A 17,173-nucleotide genomic window follows, 5' to 3' on the forward strand; every position below is an offset into this window, starting at 1 on the left:
TATTACTGCATATTTACACAGTGTGTGGCAAGGAGGGGCCTGTGTGTGTTCTTTGGTAAGCACCTTGAGAGGTCTGCAGGATGAAATACTGCCTCTCAAACCAACTGGAGTTTTTTTTTTGGGGGGGGGGGATTTGAACAGCTGTACTATATTCAAAGTCTGGACAACTGTGGTGATACACAACTATCATGCTCCTCTTGATACACTAGCTTGGACACTAGTGTACCAATCTGGGCAATCTACACAGTTTTACATGGAGCTAGCTTTTTCTGAGATGATAGCAGAAACAAATCCCAATTTTCAGCTGAAGATACACGTGCTTGCACTGTAAGAAATTCACTGAAACTAACAAGAACCATGCTGTAGTTCTGTCTGTTAAGAGTTGTGTCCTCTTTGGTTCATTGATCCAAATCAACACTTATATAAATCCCCCTGAATCTAGAACCCACTGTAGGTTCTGTTATATAGTTTCCATATTTTTCTTGATGTAAAGATAAATTTTGAAGTTCAGGATCTCATCATTGCAATCCCTTCACTTATGCATGTCCTATTCAAGAGAGTGAAAACTTACAAGAGCTATGTTGTTTCCTATCAACATACCAGTTCTAACAGGTGTGTGTGTATGTGTGTGTGCATAGATTTTGGAAAAATTATTTTAGGAACTCCTGGTCCAGTGTCTGATAGCATCTTCCACTTCATATGCTTCATCAAAGTGCTATCCCTGAAGGCTTTCCTTCATCCAACCAAACAAGTTAAAGTCTGAATGCACCAGGTCAGAGCTGTAAGAGAGATGTGGCAGTACACCCCATTTGTGCAACTACCTGTGATGTTGCCAAAGTGGTGTGGGGTCATGCATTATTGTAATGTATTTCATTCAACTGTTTTTGTGGTGTTTTTCTTATAGATAGCTTCTCAAAGTTTTAGAGCAGGGGTCGTCAAACCTTTTAAGAGGAGGGCTGGTTCACGGTCCCTCAGACTTTTGGGGGGATGGATGAACTATAGTTTGAAAAAAAAATGAGCAAATTCTTATGCACACTGCACATATCCTATTTGTAGTGCAGAAAACCATGAAAGAACAATGCAATATTTAGAACAAAGAACAATTTTAACCAACATAAACTTACCAGTATTTCAGCGGGGAGCATGGGCTTGCTTTTGACTTTTGATAGTCAATAGGACTGTAGTCTTTGTGTATCTTCAAGTCGTTTCAGACTTAGGACAACCCTAAGTCTAAATTTTAGGGCAGGGAATGACCTTGGAGGGATGCATCTGGCCCACATGCCTTAGTTTGGGGACCCTGTTATAGAGTGATGCAATGTTTACACTGGCAATGAGATCTGGGCATACCCATATAAACCAAAGAACAAAAATCAGTCTGTGGCATGGCAGCACTCCACCTCCTCTAGATCAAAGACATTCAAAAGCTAGCACTCATAACATAACATCATGATGGATGTCTTCTGGAAATACAAGGGGGTGATTTTGCTTGATTTCTTCTAGTGTCGGGCAACAATGAACAGTGACTGCTACATTGTATCACTCCAGAAATGTGGGGAAACCATTCATAATAAAATAGCACAGAAACAATGGAAAGCACTACCATTCTGACATCTCCAATTTCTTTTGAGCTTACCTGCAATCTTTATAGCAGGTATCTTACACCTCTTCTCCTATCGAAGCACGTTGACGTTCTTGTTTGGTGCAGAATAACCATATTCAGTTCAAAATTGATCAGAAATAGAGTTGTATATTTGGTGCACTGTACATAATTGTGTGCTGCACGTGGTTGTGGCTTTCCGTTGCCATGGTTATTCAGGATGTGCATTTGATTGTCCAATGCTAGTATTCAATATGTAGGCAATGGTGTGTGAATGCCATCTTCTTCCATGAGTGTAACATTACACTCCATCTTATCAGTGTAAAACCTTGGTGGATGTTATTGTCTCTGCTAATCAAAAAGTCCTGACAGACTGATCCTGCAAGCCCTGGATTCTCTTTGCTAATGCATATGTATAGCTATCATTATGGTATATATCATACATATATTTCCTGTATGTGCTTCAGAATGGAGTTTGAATATTTGTGATAAATTTACAGGCTGTTTTATTTTATTATTTAAAAAACAAAGTTTGTTTTCATTAGATAGAAAACTTAATAATAGGGAGCACTGGTGCAGAAAAGTGGAGAGAGCTTTGTTGAAAACAGCTTTGATGCATGGAGCAAGGTCTCTGTTTCAATCTTCCTGTCCCCCTCCTCACAATTTCCAAATCACTGAAGGGAGAGGGCTATTCATATTGCTATGAAATGTTTACTGACATACACACAATGGCACATATCCTAACCTTTAGCCAGTCTTTGATTGGGTGATCTCTGCCAATGCATCAAGGGAATGACTCCTCGGCAACGAAATTAAATTCTGTCATATTCAGTTGTTTGGTTCCACAGTGTGGGAAACTAATCAAAAACTATATGCATTTTTAACAGAAATCATGAAACAGTGAAATTCATGGAATCAAAGTAAAGTACGAAAAGAATAGTGCTGGTTTACAGATTATTCCCCTCCCCATCTCTTGCTTGGTTTTGACATATTCCACATAGAGCTTGCATGGAATTGCTATTCTGGCTAATAAAAATTGTTTTTCTTTTTCTTTTTGATGAATCATAGAATCATAGAATCATAGAATAGTAGAGTTGGAAGAGACCTCAAGGGCCATCTAGTCCAACCCCCCGCTAAGAAGCAGGAAATCGCATTCAAAGCACCCCCGACAGATGGCCATCCAGCCTCTGCTTAAAAGCCTCCAAAGAAGGAGCCTCCACCACGGCCCGGGGGAGAGAGTTCCACTGCCGAACAGCCCTCACAGTGAGGAAGTTCTTCCTGATGTTCAGGTGGAATCTCCTTTCCTGTAGTTTGAAGCCATTGTTCCGTGTCCTAGTCTGCAGGGCAGCAGAAAATAAGCTTGCTCCCTCCTCCCTATGACTTCCCCTCACATATTTGTACATGGCTATCATGTCTCCTCTCAGCCTTCTCTTCTGCAGGCTAAACATGCCCAGCTCTTTAAGCCTCTCCTCATAGGGCTTGTTCTCCAGACCCTTAATCATTTTAGTTGCCCTCCTCTGGACGCTTTCCAGCTTGTCAGCATCTCCCTTCATCTGCGGTGCCCAAAACTGGACACAGTATTCCAGGTGTGGTCTGACCAAGGCAGAATAGAGGGGGAGCATGACTTCCCTGGATCTAGACGTTATTCCCCTATTGATGCAGGCCAAAATCCCATTGGCTTTTTTAGCTGCCGCATCACATTGTAGGCTCATGTTTAACTTGTTGTCCACGAGGACTCCAAGATCTTTTTCGCACACACTGCTGTCAAGCCAGGCATCCCCCATTCTGTATCTTTGATTTCCATTTTTTCTGCCGAAGTGAAGTATCTTGCATTTGTCCCTGTTGAACTTCATTTTGTTAGTTTCGGCCCATCTCTCTAGTCTGTCAAGATCGTTTTGAATTCTGCTCCTGTCTTCTGGAGTGTTAGCTATCCCTCCGAGTTTGGTGATGAGAATGTGCCATGAACTGATTTTAGATGGAAATGTTTATGGAACAAGTCTAAAGGTGAAGATGGTAAGCAGGTTGGCAGTGGAAATAGAATTAAGTGGGTCAATAGAAGGGACTACGTTTCTCTCCCACTTATGGCCTTGAGAGTTGCCTAGGAATAATGTAACATGTAGACACAAAACAGACACAAATTTTGAGTACACCCAAACCATATTGTAAAGCAGAAAACGAATAAACCAAATATATCATTATAAGTATGCATTATTTCAAGGAATCAGATAGATTGAAATTCTGGAGCACAATTCTAAGGGATGCTTATAACTTATCAAGCCCTGTATGGTTTAGGCTATCTGATGAACTTTGTCTGTCATATGAGCATGCCCAAGCTTCTTGGGGGAGGCAGTCCTCTCTATCCTACTGTTTCACATGGGAATATTTGGTGGGAACATAGAACAAGAACCCCTATATGGTTGTTCACACACACTGAAACTCATTCCTCAAGAAAGTTAGGATGGTTCTTTCTTTGCCTTTTTGGCAGCAAATTAAAAGATTTATATTCCAGTAAACATTTGGGAATTGATTGTTAACAAAGAAACATTTTTATGATGATGTATTGCTTTTAATCTTTGCTTTAAAGTAATATTTGAACAGTGTACTTCTGTTAATGCCCTGCCCAACTTACCAGGCAGGGACGTTGCAGCAGCTGGCGCACCTCACCTACCATCCTCTCTTCGGGGTTCTCCTTCCCAGGAGCCCCACGCTCTGTGCTTTTTGGCACACTCGGTTGGGCAGCCAATTGGGTTAGCTCCAGCCTGCGCCTGGATCAACTGCACACAGGCCTCTGCTTTGTTCTGCCAGTGCAGATAAAGCAGGGGCAGACTAGCACTGGGTGCCAGTCGCCTCTTGGCTGTCTCATCCTTCCCACCCTGAAATTGTATCATTGTATGCATTTATTGTTCAATTGCTCAGCATTTTCTTTCGTCACAACTTGGGGGCGTGTGGCATGGGCCCTGAATCCAGTTTGTGTACCTCCCCCCTTTATTGGCGAGGGGGATTGTCCTCGTGGCTAAGGGGTAAGGCATTCCTGGTGTCCCAGGCCGGAACTGCCAGAGACCCCTACTGCTGTGAAGTGGCATCAGTCAGCATTGGGCTGTCTGATTCTTGATCCAGGACCCATGCATGGCTGCCAACCCTGTTTCTCATTGTAACCAATAAATAAGTTGTGGCTATCCCAACCCTTTCCTTGTGGGTTCCTGGTGGGGGAAGGTTGGTCGCCACTGCCCACGCAGTTAGCTTAACACTGATTTCACTTCAAAATTTGTATGTTCTTATTATACTTCTTTTTCTACATAATTGCATTTAAGCTTTTACTAAATAAAAACTAAAATATTTAAAACTGACATATAAGCATGAGTAATGTTCATATCATCAGCCAAACAAATGAAAGTCTAAGGGCATCATATCAATGCATTTCTAATAGGTTTCAGCTACTCTACCAGGCTGTTGTAACCAAGCTGACCAGATTGGTTACCAGCTAAGTATGTCTTTTGAAGAAGAGTTTTAAAGCAGGGTTTGAGAAGCCAACTCTTGGGCATGTTTTCTTTGCAGATTCCTACATGGGAAGGAATTGGATTCTTTACAGCTTCCATACAGTGGATTTATAATTTTACCAGTAGGAACTGATTTTCCTGCCTTCTCCACTGTGAAACAACCGTATAGTACAGTGGTTCTCAACCTGTAGGTCCCCAGGTGTTTTGGCCTACAACTCCCAGAAATCCTAGCCAGTTTACCAGCTGTTAGGATTTCTTGGAGTTGAAGGCTGAAACACCTGGGAACCCATAGATTGAGAACCACTGGTATAGTGGTATTCTATTTTCTATTGAATCCAGAAAATTGTAAAATAATTTGGAAATCTGTACACATATATACACAAATACTTTTTGATGAACAGTTTTAGTTTCCAGTGAACTCTTTCTCTCTCTCTTTCAGAAACCTAAATACCTGGCTACAGACCAAATGGTTGCATATTTTCTTCATGATCAGAACATCCAAAATTTCAAAAAACAATGTTGTTTATACAGGTGATGGTTTCAGATTATTGTGCCTTTCCTGTTCATCTCAGTTTAACTGGAGAAAGGGATATCACACATGTGTTATCTTCATATTTTGATGGTAAATTAATATGAGACTTTTTTTGGACCCAATACATTTTGTGGGACAAAAAATATCTCAATGGCAAATGTAATAATTGGTTAGAATCATTTTTCTACCAGCTGTTTTTTATCCATAACAATGGAGCCTGTGTGGCACAGTGGGCTAAACGCTTTTCTGGCAGGACTGATGATTTGAAGGTTGGGTTGCTGGCCTGAAAGTTGCCAGTTTGAATTCAACCCGGGGAGAGCATAGATGACCTCCCTCTATTAGCTCCAGCTCCAAACGGTGACATGAGAGAAGCCTCCCACAAAATCTCAAAACATCCAGGTGTCCCCTAAGCAACGTCCTTGCAGACGGCCAACTCTCTCACACCAGAAGCAACTTGCAGTTTCTCAAGTCACCCCTGACATGAAAAAAATCAATAACAATAAAAATAAATGTACAAAAGAAGGCAATTGGAATTCAGGTACATTTTATAAAATTCTTGAGGCAATGATATTTTAATATGCTTCCTTTCCAGATCTAGTTTTGCAACAAAACCTGACTCTGGGGTGTTAAATTGTCCCCTCTGTCTGAGAGTTCAAATATCCTTTCCAAAAATCTTGAGAATATTAGTCAGTATATATTATTTCCTGATAAAAATGTAGCTAGCATTACATCACTGTCCTCTTCTCTCTGACCCCCCCTTCCCTCAGTCCCTGCAACAAATATTCCAGCCTCTTATAAAAAAAACAACAGAGAACTTGGATCTCAAATATAAATGTAAATGCCTAGGTACCAGATGGAGATTTCTGCAAAGATACATGCACTACTGCTGGTTTAAACTGTAGAACAAAACATATGTAACAAGCTTCAGTATTTCTTCAGAGTAGTTTTGAAAGATCTCAAAATAGATTGCAAGCCTGAAATTTAATCGGTTTCTCCAAGCAATAGCAGCATTCAGCATTCTAGAAATCTGGCAGCTTGGCCTGGCAGTTTTTCCCTTACCATCTGCCCCATCTTCGGATCTGCTGTAAGAAAAACACAATTCACCTACTAAGGGCATCTCACCCCCCCCCCTCCCAATTCTTGGTGCCTTCTGCTTACTTATGGGGGATATAATATATTACCAGTAAGCAGATTCCCCTTGAGCCTGTAATTTTGTAATTCTTCACTTTGCACATTGTTTTGTTCCACACAGGAGGAAAAGAAGATGGCTACCCAAGTACTTGTTAGCCATGTCACTAAACTTCCTAGAGTGTAAGGTTCAGAACTGCCAAGACCATAACATTGTAGGACAATGAAAACACAGCATGCCAGAACTGCTCTTAGGAAGAAGTGAAAATAGGTAACAAGTGGCTGCTAAGATAAAATGAAAAGGTTAGACTGTTGTTCTTTTGATACTGTGCTAAGGGCTGCAATGCGATCAGAAACCTGATAGCTGGTGCCTAAAGTACATATAAGATACATAGATATTGAATCCAACATTTGGATCACAGGTTTATTGCCTGTTCAATGCATACAGCTGGATTTAGTAGAAACAAGGTGCAACAGATTTATTAACATATTTAACCAAATTCTAGTTTATAATGCTTAAATGCCACTGTCTTCAAATACTGCCTTTCATGTTAAATCAACATATTCAAGAATATTCTGCATGTAACTATCTGGTCCAAATACAGCATGATCCTTTGCAAAAGATACCTTTCAAGATCCTGTGGATACCTGAAATCCCTTATAACAATAAACTCTATTTTTTGAATCTGTAGAGCGGGTGGTTATATGATACTTTCAATCAATAATACACTTAACACTTTTATTATACAGTCTGTTGTTACCAGAGGGCATAGTATTATATGTTTAAATTTCACTTTTCAATCAGTTCAAGGGCTCAGTTTTGTGATACCCTTTATAGATGCAAAGGAAAGGAAACTTTGTAAACTACATTTTCCTTCTGTCAAGAGAACCCACTCACCATCATAGAGAGCCTTGCATACAGAGGCCCCATCTACACCTAACATTTAATGCAGTTTGAGGCTAGCTTCAAACTGAGTTGGCCAGACAACAAACACCCACAAAAGCATACAAAAGAAAGGCCTTAATGTGCATCAGTTCTTTGTGGTTTGTGTAATCATTATTTGGGCCTCACACTGGTTCCAGGATTTTTTGTGTAATCATCTATACAGCAAAACCACTTTCTTTAATATTGGTTTAAAACTGAGTTAGATGGTCAATGTAAATGGCCCTTAAAACAGCTCTCTATAGAGTGTCATGGGTGGAGGAGTTTATAGAAGATTGCCTTTGCCACCAGGGCATGGTACTCAGAATCCCTGGCTTTGAGGAAGCACCCAGATAGACCCTGTTAGCTCTTTGGAGAACAATGCTAGATACTTTATGGGTGACACCAATGGCATGACAGGCTATGGCAGTGTCTCTGTGTATGTGTGGCATTAGGATTCTTCCTTCAATCTTAGCTGATAAGAATGCTTGCAGCATCATTGTATATGGGCAGTGTTTCCTGTAGATGCCTGGGGATATTATAGCTCTACAAAGTACTGTATGCATATAGCTATTTCTGACTGATCAGAGTTCTTTACACAGATTCCCTCAATGATCTGTTGAACTCCACTTAGGCTATCACCCCAACAACCTACAATTATACATACAAGGTTGTATTTAAAAGAATAATAGTGATTCAGATTAGTAATGTATGGCTAAAGTAGGCTATGCACATCGAGATGTCTTTCTGACTCACATTCTTGACTCTGTTAATCCTGGCTACAATATAATATCCATTACTATTAAAATTGTCCATATCTAAACCCCACTAAGACAATAAGCACATTGCACAAAGATACTGGCATAAGCCCGTCATTTCAAAGATGTTCACAAAAAGTAGATCAAACTACCTTAACCCTAAATCGTATCCATCTGCATTTTTTCTAGGGCTCAGTTTTTTCATCCAGTCATTTTCCATCCAATTTATTTATTTATTTATTTATTTATTGAAAATGAAGCTGAATTCAGAATATTTACCAAAGAGAAATAGCTAGGCTTGGATCACTGTTCTCCTGTCTCAAAACCATTCTGGAAAGCAGTCTCTTCAAAAACTTTAGACAACCCTCCAGCCTTCCTACCATCATCAGATGTTCCATTGTCCATGTTGTCTGAGGCTGATGAGAACTGTAGTTCAACATCTGAAGGATCATATCTACCCTGATTTCAGAGGGCTTCACCATATTTCAGATATCCAATAAACAGAGTTTGGGATATATTTCAAGGTCATTTGTCTAACACTACAGCCATATTCCTACATACCAAGAAGTCTCACTGAACACAACTGGAATTTTACATATATGTAAGTATGTACAATGTCACATTGCCTTATTTGACTGAAATGCATTGAACCAGATCAGGACCTACATTTCTTGGATTAGACCTACAGAGATTAAAAACATTCTGCACTGAACCATATACACCAAGTACCCATACCTGTCTTTTATGTGTGTTCAGAAAACAAATTGTTATGTTGAAATAGTAAATCCAGGAGCTTTTTGAAAAGCAGGGAGAGTCATTATGTTCTAGCTATGGATTCTCAGAGCGGCATGCCTCTATCTCCAAAAGACTGGAGGGAAGAGATGAGTTTAATGTGTATCCAGCTGGCATGTGGCTTGATCCAAATCCTGTTGAAGTTGGTAGAACTCATTCCATTTCCAGACTCAAAACAAACTTGTTTGTCAGCGCTTTGAACTAATCTTTTAAAGAAAGGCTTCAAAACATTAAAAGGCTGAATTGCAAAATACACCTTTGTGTTAATAACAAATACAGTTACTAGACACAGTTTTCAAGAAAAGATTTCTCAATAGTGTAATAAATATATGTACAGGTGTGATGGGAAAATGTGTAACAGACATTCCATGGGCAAAAGACAATTTCTAGTCATGCTTGGCAAAATACAGACCTAAATCCAAAGGCACAGATTAATCCTGGGGCTTGGCTCTAATATTTAGCTAGGATGAAAATTCTGTCCTCACGTTGGATGAATGGGACTTACTGAAATTTTCTTCCTTCAGAGATATAATGGACTCTGTCAATCAGTTTTTTAATTGTTATTATTTTCCACAATTGATTTCTTTTAAAAGAAAACCCATCTGTAGCACCTTTTATAGCAGATGGGGAATGTCTTGTGTGATGTGGGCTAGATGACCCTTCACACCACATCTCCCAGAGACTGGAAGATACTGTGGACATCACTCTGCCCCAACATTTTTTCAGATAACCTTATCTACCCCAGATCTTGCCCAAAGCAGAAAGATTAAGTGCAGGCAAAATAAATAAAATGCAGGCAGCTACTGAGCTGGGGGATCAGGATTCCTATGTCTAGATCCTTCCCAGGTAAGAACTACTCCTAGGTAGGGAGAACACAGGAAACTAGTTTTCCTATCCAGATGTCAGTAGTAGAAAACACCTAGAATCTTGATTGGCCTAGCAACTATTTCTTGCAAAGTAGAAACAGGGAAATAATTTCTCATTCCCATTCCATGTCACTGGCTACCAGCTGAGAGTAGGAGGCCCCGATGTTATCTCTGATCATCAATAAAAGATAACAGTAGGCTTTAGCTGCCTACTGTTATTCCCATTGGAAATCTCAGTGCCATGTAGCTCCAATTCTCCACATTGAAAATTAATCTATAGATGAAATATAGTCAACAGAAGGTGAGAGGACATTCCTTGGACCCTTGACAAGCCTGGGGAGACATTCCATCAATTAAATAAGATTCAAACTCCAAAGCCGCCCTCTTTTGTTTTAAGACAACTTGTGGATTTCTTGCCCCTGTAGGCTATTTCTTCAAGTGCTTTATATCACATTTCCCCCCAATATATAGGGCAAATCAACTTACAGTGTAAGTTAGAACACAAGTATCATTAATCTAAAATGAGAGTCATTGTTTCGCATAGCTACCCGTATGTCTTAGAAGTTTGGCTTGCATAATTCATATTCATCAAGAAGCTCTAGCTGTTTGGAGAGAATCACAGTTTTGACACATAATTCCTCCACATTGAGCATGATGAGAGGCTCATTTCCTACTGAAGGAACATGTTCTTTTCCTTTTCCTTGGGTAAGCATGTGAATTTGGATACAGGTGTAGGTGATCACAATCTCCATGTGCTGTGTACATTTGATAGAACCACTCTGCATAAGTATAAGCATCCTGTCAAACAATACAAATGTTTAGGGGATTTGCATTGCACAGCACTATGGCTTATGCGTATTTAATTCTTCTTTATATACTTCAGATCTGAGAGTAATGCAGCTGTCTTTTACCGTTCATTTCTTCCCCAATAATCTTGTCAAGTGCTAGGTCTTTAATTTAAAAGACTATCCATGACAGCTGTTTGAGAATTACCTACCTATGCTGAACTGGCAGTGAGAGAATTCACAGCAGGAAAAGAAAAATGAGCACAGTAGTGGTAGTTAGAACCAGCTGTGTGGCTGAATGAACTTGGAGGAACTGATTTGTCTAAAAAAAATTGGACAGACTTCACTGTGTTTTCACTGTCATTTGTGTGGCCTGACTGAGACCACGTAATTTAAAGAGTTATAAAGGGTGGGGAGTGGAGAAATATAGCATAACATTTAGCTGGAAATGATATTTAATGCTTAGTTCCTGAACATTTCCACAATATTATGTGAAAATGTGGTCCATTGAGAAAGAACCAAAATATGGTATGTCTTGGAGAGATGGATAGAAGGTTAATGAAGGGATGGCGCTCTTAGTCTTCCCATTATATATATTTTTAGTTTAGTCAAGCTCACTTTGTCCTATTTCCACATAATATTGTGATTTTTTAAAATAAAGGTATTTGTCCATCTACTCCCAAATATGCAATTTAAAAACTGTGTGCTGTTCTGTGACCAGGGTTCACATTGTTGCTCATCCATGGAAACTAACAGGGTAACCTTGGGCAAGTTACAAACTTGTAGCTTCAGAAGAATGCCATAGGAATTATGAACAAATCCAGACAAGAAAACCCTAGAAAACTTAGGGACACTATAAGTTGAAAACAACTTGGCAACAAAAGAAATCTGTTTGCTCACAAGGTCTTTATATTGGTTTACTTCGGTTTTATATGTACTTTTCTAAACTATCATATTTTCTGTGTACTTTACCCAATATTCATATTTTTGTGTGAAATGACTTCCATAAAAATGCTTACAAATATGGAGATCCTGGTGTATACTTCTCATCTCTTCTAAAAGTCTTAGAGGATGCAAACCAGGCACTTCCATGCAAAATTGCGGACAAAACTAGTGTCCTAGCCAATTCTTTTTCTTTTTATTAATAATTTTATTACATTTCCATTCCATTTCATTACAAAATACAATCTCTATAATTCATATATTTATTTCTTCTCATTTTCCCCACTGCGCTCCCTGTTGTGCTTCCCATCTCCAGAGTCCTTCTTTTCTTCGAAGTCCCACCAGAACTTAGTTGATTCTGGCGAGAGTTGCTTCCCATCTTCTTTTCTCAATGTTTCTTAAGTATTTTTTCCATATGCTTTCAAAATAGTTGTTTTTCCTTAAGCCTTTTTTCCCCTTTAAATTACATGTTAATTTTTCATTTATTGCTAATTTCCGTATTTCCTTATACCATTCTTCTATCTTGATTTCTACCCTTCCTTTCCAATTTTTTTGCTATTAATAGTCTTGCTTCCATTAACATCATTGTTTTCAAATTCTTTTCATTTTATTTCCAGTCATCTGTATCGTATAAAGATAACAATATAGTCACCAATTTCTGTTAAGTTTTTCTTCATAATTCTTTCTATATCTATTATAACTTTCCCCCAGAACCTCTGTATATATTTACATTCCCACCACATGTGAAAGCAAGACACCTCAATAATTTATCAATCAGAACAAAAGAAAATTACTACAAGATGATATGGAAATGGTACTTGACTCCCATAAAGATACATAATATGGATAAGAACTGTTCAAAAAAAGGTTGGAAGGGTTGCCAAGAAATGGGAATGTATATTCATGTGTTCTATCCAATTCTACTCGTTAGTCCACAAATTTGGCTAAGTAGAAATGTTATCCAGTCCATCAAAAACAAATCATGCCTGATGATAAGTTTAATTCATCTAATTATTTTTGCAAGAATATTTTGCATCTTTCATACCAAATTTCATCTCCATTTTCAGAGGAGAAATTATTCAATATCAGCATATTTGGGGGATGGAACCTACCCATACATAAGGCACCACATTGGCCATGATAGTAATGTCCCTCCACCACCATCACCAAGCAGATAGTCTCCCTCCTGCCAAAAAGGACAGGATGGGACCAGTCATCCCTGCATAACTTCATCTCTGCCCATGAAAAGGGATGCTATTGTGGATGCTCACAATAGTTGATATTTGCCTGCCTGGTATTGAGACTAGCATTGGTTCCTTATCTCTGAACAAACAAGAAAGAGAAGGCAATGTCCCAATCACTTATTAGAAGACAAGGTGAAAAGTAAGGTTACAGAGACAGCCGTAGGTCAGAAGGAGAAAGTTGAGCTGACCACTAGCAGCTCTCCAGAGTCAGGAAGCAGATGGAATGGAATGTTTGCCATTGCAGAAAAGAAGTAAACTCTTGTAAATGTGACTTAACTCATTGGAATGCCTGCTTAACTTCCAAGTTGTGCTTTGGCACATCTGTTCTAAAGAATGAATTAATTATTGAATGCTGTAAGTAATTAGACTGCATTGCTTTTCACCTGGCATATTCAGGAAGATAGGAAAATATAGGGAACTGGAGGAGTAAGTGGAAGAAACACATTATATGGCTGTGATGCAGTGCACCTGAATCCAGTCAAAAATGGCTTTGAAACAATTGAAGGGTGGGAACTGGGAAGCATTTTAATGTGAGTCCAGTCAGATTTTAAAAACCAATTAGACTCTCATTGAAGTCTGCACACACCCAGAAAGCTCGTGCAGGGAACTGGGACACACAACAAACCCCCACCCCCAGAAAAGCCTTTAAAAAGGAAAATAACTTTCCTGGTTGCCATTCCACTTTCTCTGGAGTTCTCGTGGTGCATATGAATGATGTGCCAGGAGAAAGGAGGGGCAGGAGGAATTTTCTTCCTCCCCCTTCTGCTGGCATGCCATTTCTACTAGGTATGTGCAATCCAGAAAAATAATTGTTCTAAACTCTGTTCTAAAGTAGGGGGTGCCAGTGCTTCGTTTCTAAAGTCATTTCTGAATTTTGAAGGCAAAAAGTTCAAAACTTTCCAAAACTTCTGAATATTAGTAATTACTTCGTTAATGGTGGGTGCGCATGCGCAATAGGCGAAACCAGCACTGACGGGGGGGGGACTTTAGAGGATTCTCCCACCCTCATTTTTTGAGCTATTCTGATGAAACTGATGAAACTTGCTACAGTGGTAGAACACATTTACCAGATGGTGGCCAAACACACACAACAGGCTCAGGGCTTGAACCCAGAGAAGGAGCAGTAATGTTGCTGCACTCCCCAGATGAAGGGAGAACAGTGTTCTCTTTATTTACACAGAGAGGGGTCCGGAAATGATGGGAGATGCACTACTTTGGTGCAGCTGGTGGCCAAACACGCACAACAGGCTGAGGGCTTGAACCCAGAGAACAAACAGTAACGTTGCTGCGCTCCCCAGATGAATGGACAACAGTGTTCTCTTTATTTATACAGAGAGGGGTCCGGAAATGATGGAAAACACATTGCTTTGGTGCATCTGGTGGCCAAACACACACAATAGGCTGAGGGCTTGAGCCCAGAGAATGGGATGCAGTAGTTTGCCAGGCAGGCACAGGCAGGGCTTTTGGCCAAACGTTGCTGTACTCCCCAAAATAGAGGGAGAGAACAGCCTTATCTTTATACAGAAAATGGGAGATGCAGTACTACTTTGCCAGGCAAGCAGCACACGACGTGTGTGTGGCCCGACCAGGCAACTGGAAGTGCAAAGAAACTGCGTCAGATTTTAAAAACAAAATAACCCCTTTCCCTAAAAAATCCCACCTTGCACTTTTGTCTCCCAAAATAAATGCCTTCTCTTTGTTTCACTCCTTCTCTCTTTTTGCAAAGACTCCCTCCTCTCTAACCCATGCATGCAGCAGCAGCGGCAAAAAAACGACCAACTGCTCTTGTCCCTTCCCCGGCCTGAATGAGGCTCATAGGCATGCGGGAAGGGTTTTAAGCAGGACGTCCAAAACCCCTCTCCTTACACAAATGTCAGCACTGATTGGGCAGGGAGGCAAGCCCAAGCTTAGCTGCTCCTGCCTGCAAACAAAGTTTGGTTGCATTGAAAACACTTTCTCAAATATCTCAGGTAATTCCGAGCCCATTAAATCAATGAGTTAAAATGCTTCAAATTTGAAAGTTAATTCCAAGGTGCCAAATCGCGTCGGAACTCCGTTCAGAACTCAGAAAAATCTGATTTAATACCGAGTTACAATAATTCTGAGGAAATAGCACATGCCTAATTTCTACACACCAGGAAAGCTAAAGAGAAGGGGGAATGGTGGCTGGGTAAGTTATTTTCATTTTAAAAGGCTTTTCTGGGGGTTTGGGGAGGGTGTTAGACCCCTCTTGGATATTCCAGGCTCATGAAGCCTGGAAAATGTGAGACAGTTGTGTGGATGGCCTCCTCAGAAGTCCCAGGACTTCTGAGGGGGCAGTCCAGACACTGCCCACATCTGGATGTTTTTAACAAGCACTAGTATTGGAAAGATGATGAGGGAGGCTAGAGAAATATAGAAAACTTAGTGCCAGGTTGCAACAGATCTACAAAAACAATGGTAAAAAGCAGTTCTGCTTTCTCAAAACTGGCATGCCTGCATGAATGACAAAATCAGCTACCTAGCATATTTTTAAAAACATAGATTTAAAAGTCTGGCCACTAAAATGGAAATAATAAGAAAAATAGATGGTGGTAAAAAAAACATTCCTGGATGCATTTTGGATGAAGACTTCAAATGATTTCTAGTTCAGAGTGTTTTTGTGCCCTTATGCAATGCTTACTTGACCTAGTTGCTTCATTTCACATGGGCATCTTATTAGTTTTAAATAAACTGTCTGCTGAAACTTCTTGAATTGTTCTTCTTTTAGTGCTGTTACTATTCTATCCATGCTATTTCTGCTATGATATCACATTTTCTGTAAAAAGGCAGTGCCCAGGAATAACACACTCTTTTAACTGAGGTATACCTTCAATTCCTTCATTTAAGTAAAATATACTAAAAAAATAAATGAACAATATGTGTGTGTGTGTGTGTGTGTGTGTGTTTTAACAATGGAGTGAGGATGCAGGTAACATACCGTGATTCATTTATGCAGATTTTGTTTCTAGGTACATATGCTCAAGGATACAGAAAACTACTATGATAAAGAAATCTCCCGTCTTCACTGGCTGATCTTTGTAGCCAGCCACGTATTGGTAGATTTTAGTGCATCAGTGTACTCAAATTGAAATAGGAAGTGGTTGAAAAAAAGAGTTGAGAGCTGGCATGGTTTAGTGGTTTGGCATTTAGCACTGAACTAACTCTGGAGACCAGGGTTCAAAGCCCTGCCCTTTCCCTTGCAATTTTATTTATCCAACTTTTTGATCTTTTGATGCTCATTGATGTATTTTTATGCTTTTATTCTGTGATTTTAATTTTTTAATTATATTGTTTCTATGCCTTTTATATCTTGTACACTTGTTTTTTGGTTCCCATGTAAGCTGCCCCAAGTCCCTTTGGGGAGATGGAGGCAGGTTATAAGAATAAAGTTGTTGTTGTCCAGCTTATCCAATGGATGACATTGAGGGTTTTTTTTGTGTCAGGAGCAACCTGAGTTGCTTCTGGAGTAAGAGAATTAACCATCTGCAAGGACATTGCCCAGGGGATGCCCGGATGTTTTTGATGTTTTTACCATCCTTGTGGGAGGCTTCTTTCATGTCCCCGCATGGAGCAGGAGCTGATAAAGGGAGCTCATACGCACTCTCCCCGGGTGGGATTCGAACCTGGCAGCCTTCAGGTCAGCAACCCAACCTTCAAGTCATGAGGCTTTAACCCATTATGCCACTGGGGAGTATAACATGTATAACATGATGTTTTAGTGCTTAATTTGTATAATGATTACCTAATTTGATGTTTAATCAGAAGTCCACGGTGGTCCATGCCTTAGTTACCTCTAGACTGGATTATTGCAATGCGCTCTACGTGGGGCTGCCTTTGAAGATGGCCCGGAAATTACAATTAGTACAGCGCTCGGCAGCCAGGCTTCTAACTGGAGCAAACTACAGGGCGCATTCAACGCCTCTGTTTAAGGAGCTCCACTGGCTGCCATTTATTTTCTGGGCCCAATTCAAGGTGCAGGTTATCACCTACAAAGCCCTAAACGGTTTGGGACCCACCTACCTTAGAGACCGCATCTCCCCCATGAACCTGCACGCTCTCTTCGCTCTTCGGGGAAGGCCCTCCTCTCGC

The 17,173-nt window shown here is 40.1% G+C and overlaps 1 long non-coding RNA gene across 2 annotated transcripts in view; it reads right to left on the reverse strand.

Moving 5' to 3' along the window:
• Positions 1-2,564, reverse strand: part of LOC134297528 (uncharacterized) — a 29,308-nt gene extending 26,744 nt beyond the window's left edge. For both annotated transcript variants that reach the window (XR_010004297.1, XR_010004296.1), the window contains exon 1: positions 1,634-2,564. This is a non-coding gene — a long non-coding RNA (uncharacterized LOC134297528). The remainder of the gene's footprint in view (positions 1-1,633) is intronic.
• Positions 2,565-17,173: the final 14,609 nt, after the last annotated feature.

The sequence above is a fragment of the Anolis carolinensis genome, chromosome 3 (assembly GCF_035594765.1).
Source record: "Anolis carolinensis isolate JA03-04 chromosome 3, rAnoCar3.1.pri, whole genome shotgun sequence".
Lineage (NCBI taxonomy): Eukaryota > Metazoa > Chordata > Lepidosauria > Squamata > Dactyloidae > Anolis > Anolis carolinensis.